The 6,453-nt window shown below is 47.6% G+C and overlaps 1 long non-coding RNA gene across 2 annotated transcripts; it reads left to right on the top strand.

Moving 5' to 3' along the window:
- The first annotated feature begins 2,070 nt into the window (after positions 1-2,070).
- LOC108447521 lies at positions 2,071-5,760 on the top strand. 2 transcript variants are annotated; one of them, XR_001863122.1, is made up of 3 exons: positions 2,071-4,394; positions 4,729-4,835; positions 5,646-5,760. It is a non-coding gene; the product is annotated as an uncharacterized LOC108447521 (long non-coding RNA). The 2 variants fall into 2 exon arrangements; XR_001863123.1 differs by lacking the exon at positions 2,071-4,394 and adding an exon at positions 4,575-4,599.
- The last annotated feature ends 693 nt before the right edge of the window (positions 5,761-6,453 follow it).

Raw genomic sequence — 6,453 nt, 5'->3', positions numbered from 1 at the left:
TTCTACCGCTACCATAAAATGCAGTTCTGACCTTTTTGTCCTCAGCAAGCTATTCATTTAAAATACAAATGCTGTCCTCAAACAGCAGTCATTAATATGAGGCAGCAAATTCTTTTCTTTGTTCTTTATTGTTGATTTCCCCCATTGGGAAAATGGGTGGCAGGAGAACTGCATAGCTGCAGGAGCAGCTTGCTAATTGCATACTTTCAAATACTAATTTGTATGGGTTGGTTTGGTTAAAAAGGGGAAAGGAACAAGCCAGGGGGTGATAAAAAAATGTCAAGGTTATAAACTTCACAGAGGCTCTCTGGCCTGGAATTTTTACTAATTCTTTAAATGTAAATTGTAGACCTATGGCTGCACATCCATGCCTCCTGCAGAGTGCCAGGTAGTGTGGTGCAATTTGCCCTGCAGACCTTCGGTGCAGCAATCAACCCAAGAAACTGAGCTCTGCCCTCAGCTGCCTGGGAGCAAGGCCGGCGAGGTGCCAGCCAGGAGCCGTTCCCAATGCGGATGTTGCTCCCAGCTGGCGCCTGGCTGGCTGTGGGCAGGAGCCAGCCCCTGGCCCAAGTGGGGTCAGGCGTTGGTGAGGGCAAAAACATCTCTGCCTTTAGGGAGCTGAGGTTTGGAGTGCCATCAAGTCAGCTTTGTGTCCGTGATGGTCTAAGGGAAGAGGTGTAAGAAGGTACTCATCAAGGAATGCCACTTTTTACTAAACCAAGAGGTATAGCTGAAAAAAAGGCAACTCTTTGAGCACCTATGCTGAGAGTGCTGCTCAGAGATTCCCCTACATGTGTCCCCATACCTGCCAGTGAAAGTGCTTACTAAACATGAACTGCAAGCTTTCAGTGTTTTGTAATGTGCCTGGATGATTTGCATTGGAAAACAAAACAGGACTTAACTATATTTAGCTCTTTCAAGCCTTTGAGTACCAGCCTGCTAGGTTATTAGAGGTGGTTATTATTATTTTGAGTGGTTGTCTTCTTTTGCCCGCTTCCATGTTTTTTGCCATACTTGATGTCTTCCTACAGATTCTTCCTTACCACCAACTTGCCACCATTTCTCTTTTTAAAAGGATATTTTTAGATGCTCTCTTCTGAGAAACTCACAATGCCCATGCATGGTACTCATGCATAGTGGGGATACTGCTGGCTGCAGCAACCAGCTCTGTCCCATTTGGACATTATTGTCACTTCACCCCCTTTCCTGTCTCTGTTTTGTGCAGCCACTTCTTTGGAGAAGCTCTCTGTGCTCACCCTCAGCACCAGCACTGCCCTTGCACCCGAGAACCATGGCAGCCAGCAGCCCCTGCTGCCTGCAGGGATGTTCCCCCAGCACAGTGCAAGGGTGCCCTGAAATGTGTGCTGAACCTCTGTGAATGTGGGAGAAAACCGGCCCTAAGGGCCCCCTGTGCTGCTCCTGCATGAAGGATGTGACAGAAGCCAGTGCCGGCAAGGACCTTCCCAGAAGAGTGAGGGTGGCACGGCATAGGGATCTGTAACTCACTGTCACACCCAGTACAGTGGCCAACATATCAGCAGCTAAAGATACTGGAGGGCTCCAAGGCTGTGAATGTGAGGGAGGCAAAGTCAAGGAAAAATTTTATTAACTGTGTTATTTTGTGTCTGTTCACTCAGAACAGTAGCTATCTCTGTTTGTTCACTCTCTTGTCACATAATGTGATACAGAGTCAAAATGGATTTTATTGTTTACCATTTGCATTTAAAAAACAATCCTTCCCAGTATGTGCTACAATAGGTCACTGTTATTGTTTCCCTCTCTGCTTAATAAAGTTATCATGGATGCATGACAGCATCAAGGGAAAAAAAGCATGTGGAGGCACCAGCTCTCTCAAAAATAACTTGTATTTCATTGATGACAAAAGGTCAGAACCATTGGCCAAGTCCCACAGCTCAAGTGGGTTTGCAGTGGAAAGCACTGTAACTGCAAGCTTGAGCAGCAACTAAACCAATATCTAATTATAACACAGCCAAATGTTGTGTTGGCTGGGAACTGATATCTGAAGGTTGTTTCTCAGTTTATAAAGGGCAAAACAGTGGATCCCTTAACAGGAATCTCATTTGAGTTTTGTGATGCTTAATACAATTGACCAATTGACCATTTCCTTAACTGTAAGAGCAAGGATGAGTCAGTAATCTTTATGGCTTATTATTATTAAAAGAGTGTTTAATCAGTGAGTGGCAGGGAGACAATTGCAGTGGAAGTCAGTGCTTAGCAGCTTGTGAGTTATTAGGATAAACCCACTTGGTTGCAGTGAGTGAGGTCTGTAGCACCTCTGGTTTGCAATAGGTGAACTTTACTGGCTCTCAGATGTCTGCACGCTCAGTGAGGGATCCCCCCCGCCCCAAACCTACAAGAAGAGGCCTTTGGTGGGCTCCAAAGCCACACTTTATGTTTTGTGACAGCTTTCATGTGTGCCGAAAACAGAATCACACAATGGTTCGGGATTAAAAGGGACCTTAAAGATCATCTGTGTCTAACCCCGCTGCCATGGGCAGGGACACCTCCCACTAGACCAGGTTGCTCAAAGTGCCATCCAACTTGGCCTTGAGCACTTCCAGGGATGGGAAGGTGGGTGGATTCAAAACCACATTACTGGTTCTCAGCAGGCTTGTTCCACAGCAGCTAAGCTTTCACCAGCAGGCTGTGAGCCAGCATGTGTTCCCTGGGACTGGGGTTCATGCAGGCAGACAGGGTTCTGCCTCCACCCTTGTGGCATCTGCTGCTTGACGGTGGCCTGCTGGTGGAGGGGATGGGCTACAAAGCGTCTGTCTGGACTGTGGCAAGTGGGAGGTGTGGTGGTCTTACCATGCAAGCACTGCCAGTTGTGAAAGCCCAGCCCCATGCCGCTCCCAAGTAATGCCAGGGAAGGAAAACAAAATCCTCCAAAGAAGACAAAGGGGACAACACTTCTCCCCCAAACTTTGGTTTCCCCAGAGCCCTCAGACACTGCAGTGTTTTGGGAGAAAACATCTTTGGACAGCACTGTATAACCCAGCACCAACATCCACCAAGAGTGCAATTCTGCACCAGCTTGAGAGGGGGAATTGGGAAGACATAGATCTCCAGGGGTTACAGACAATTAAAATTAAAATGTTTTTTCAGTTTAATGAAAAAACATTCATAACATTACAGAAATTATACTAAAATTATGGTAATGCTCATACTCCTTTGCCAGCAAAGCAATAGGCTTTCTTTACTACAATTAATTCATAAAAAAACACCTTCCTTAACATAACAAGAAAGCAAATCCTTGCTTCCCCAGGTGAGGGAAAATGTGGAGATGACCCATGCAGGTCTATTTTTCAGGATGCCTTCAGATAAGCTGTTCCTCAGAATAAGCTGCACTGCTAACTCATGCTGCAGGAAAAGTAACAGTGCAGGAATTGTAACATGAAGCAAGAAGTTATCACAGTTGTGGATTTGAGTTTGGAGCTGGCATCCAGCTGGCAGAGACGGGGTGACTATTAAATATGTCAACAGCCCCAGATGAATGCCAGGACAGCCTTGTGAACAGGAACTCCTGATGGTGTTTTTTCTTGTAGTGTTGCTATTTTAGTTCTTTTTGATTTCTCTCTATTTTTGATGCTACATAGAGGATAAAAAAAGGCTCTGTCAGAGTCCTGGATGGAAAAGAATGAGAATGCCAGCTGGTCACTCCTCCTTTGCCCCTGGCTAGTGTAACTGCAGTGTATTTGACTTTTTTCAAGTCACAGAGGGTTTAAATGACAGGTATGGTATGGCCTCAGTGTATGTCATCATCTGCTGGGTATTCAAGGATTTCTAAGGATTTAAGCTTGCCTGTTGTTTGAGTACAGGATGAACAGTGATTTCTATTCTCTGGCATGTGTTGTGTTTCCCTGAGGGTGGAAAGGGAGACTGGAATTTAAAGTGAATCTCATTTATTTCGTATTTCCCCGTACAAAAGCAAGGAGTTTTCCAAAGTTGACTGGAGTGCAGTCATTTGTGGAGAACAACCCGCGCCTGCTACCTGGGTTATGTTGGCGTGTAACAATACCTGTCTGCCCCATGAATGTCAGACAAAGCTGTCATAAATCCCGAAGGTCAGGCAGTAAAATTAATGGGAGTTGCAGAGAGCAGGACCTTGTCAGCTTCATAATAGTGCTGTGGGTGGAAAAAAAATTCTCGTGGTTTCCTTCAGGCTTCAGGCAACCCACCTACTGAAGCTCAGTGGTCATTATCCAATTACAAGTGCTTTTTGCCCAGAAGAACGCAGTCGTTATTGCTTTTAATGTGTTAAAGAGTCAGCAGCATGGAGCACAGGCAAGGGAGCAGACCCCACTGCAGTCTGCGGCAGGAGTTCCACGGATCGTCTCCTCCTCTTGCCCGTGGGTGTGGGAGCTCTTTGCAACGTGAGTTGTATTTTGTCATTTGCAATAATGCTTTGTCATTTCAGAGGCGACCGGGGAGCAGCGGGGGCCCGGCCTCTTCCCTCTTCTGCCTCGTCCAGCTGATCGGTATCAGCCAGAGGTGGGGCGTCCTGTTTATGTCCCCGAGCAGGACTGGTAGTGCTGGCCCCGTCCCCCCGCCCCCGCTTTGTCCGAGCTGCGGTACATGGTATTTACAGTGCCTTTCGGGGTTTCTGCCGGTCACCCGCCGCCACAAGGGAAATATTTTTATTCCCCCTCTGCTGCATAACTTGGCTTCTGTTTTCTTGTTGTTGTTTTTTTCCTCCTGCCTTTGTAGATGTTGGCTGCGGCCAGGGCCAAGTCACGGGGCAGGATGTGCTGCTTCTGCGGAGGTACAGACATGCGAATAAATGACATAGCTTTCAGGAACTTCTCCGGGCACTGGTAGGTGAGAATCTGTACCGCAGAGTTGTCAGCTTGGCTGGTGGCACAGCCCTGCACCACTTCATCCCCTCCTGCCCCCCTGGCCTGGGGGCTGCCCAAGGGCAGCATCCCTCCCAAAATGCCTTTGTCAGAGGTGTTTGATGGCACAGACGGGGGTTGCTTGCACTGCAGAGTGGCTCTGGGCACGTTTACTTTGCACACACAGCTCCGCGCGAGCATTTTCAACCCCCTTAGGCGACTGCAGGCTGCATGTGCTGCCATGACCAGGTTCAGGGGCCTCCCTGTTCTGGTCACACCAGCAGCTCTGGGGGCCTTTTCAAGGACCTGCTGTGCAGGTCAAGAAATGGCCTCTTGTTGTAGCTCTCTAGAGAAAGAGAGGCTGATCAGGTCCAGGCAGCCATGTCCAGGAAAAGGTGAATGCTGAGGCTTCCTCGTCTCCCGTGGCTGGGGTCCCTTGTCCCTGTATGTGCCTACAGCTGCAGAGGTGACAGTGTCCCTGCTTGGACTTCTGTTTAACTTCCCTGCCCCTATGCAGCATTAGTTTAATCCTCTGCTTCTGTGCCAAGAGCATCTTGCTGATGCTCCTCAAGCTACACAAGTACCTGTGCATCTTCCTGCCCCCTCACCTGCCCCTGTGGGGCAGTTGGGCAGTAATGACCCCTCAGGGTGCTCTTGGGTTTCTTCTGCAACCCTGGGGGGATTGGAGGATCCTGTCCCAACCACCATCTGCCACCAGCACCTCACATTAGGTGAGGTGAATCTCTAATCCTTGTCTGTGTACCTGCAATAATGTTTTCTTATCTCCTTCAGGTGTTACTCAGATAAAGCCCAAGCAGAGATTATGCAGCAGATTTGACCACACGGAGGCTTCACAAATGCTTGAGGTACAGAGGCAAGTTGCATCTGATGCAAATCAAGGAAAGCTCTGATGAAGGGCAGAGACAGAGAGAGAACATATTTTTTACACATATACATCTTGAAGTTATAATACGAGAAATATCTCCTACTGATCCAGGTAGAGATCATGTGTGTGAATCTGCCACAGGAACTGCAGTGAGGAATGCCCTTTCCTCCAGGTTAATGCCAGCCTAATGGATGGTTGTCTGGTTTTAATCTTTTTGCCTTGTTTGTGTACCTCAGCATGTGTCCTGAGCCTGGAGCTGGGCTGCATTTTGCATCTGCTAGAAGGGGTGCATATCCATGTCCACAGCAAGTCAGTTCAGGGAAATTTCACTAATGTTTGCTTTAGGAAGCAACTTTACTCTTCTCAGCAATTTTCATACAGATCTGATGGCCTTTTGCCAGCTCTAATTTCCAGATGACTTAAAAGCCATGTCTTGTATTTAATTTCTATGTATAAGTCTGAGACAAGATATCAAAGAAAGAAATGCTGTCAGTGTGAGCAACCTGCCTGGTCAGGGGGAGCTCAGAGACATGAGCAGAGAAAGCACCATCTGGGAAATGTAGAAGTGAGCATGGAGATGCACATACACCTTCATCCATGCCTGCAACCCCCCTAGACCTTCCAGCAGCCTGGCAAACTTCTCGTATCTGTCTTCTACAGCTGTGAAAGTGTCCAGATACCTCGAACTGCATATTGCAGTGCAACAAAGCTTGG

This window comes from Corvus brachyrhynchos, unplaced genomic scaffold (genome assembly GCF_000691975.1).
Source record: "Corvus brachyrhynchos isolate BGI_N302 unplaced genomic scaffold, ASM69197v1 scaffold56, whole genome shotgun sequence".
NCBI lineage: Eukaryota > Metazoa > Chordata > Aves > Passeriformes > Corvidae > Corvus > Corvus brachyrhynchos.
Note: the sequence above shows the minus strand (reverse complement) of the source record. Positions and strands in the feature narration are given on the sequence as shown.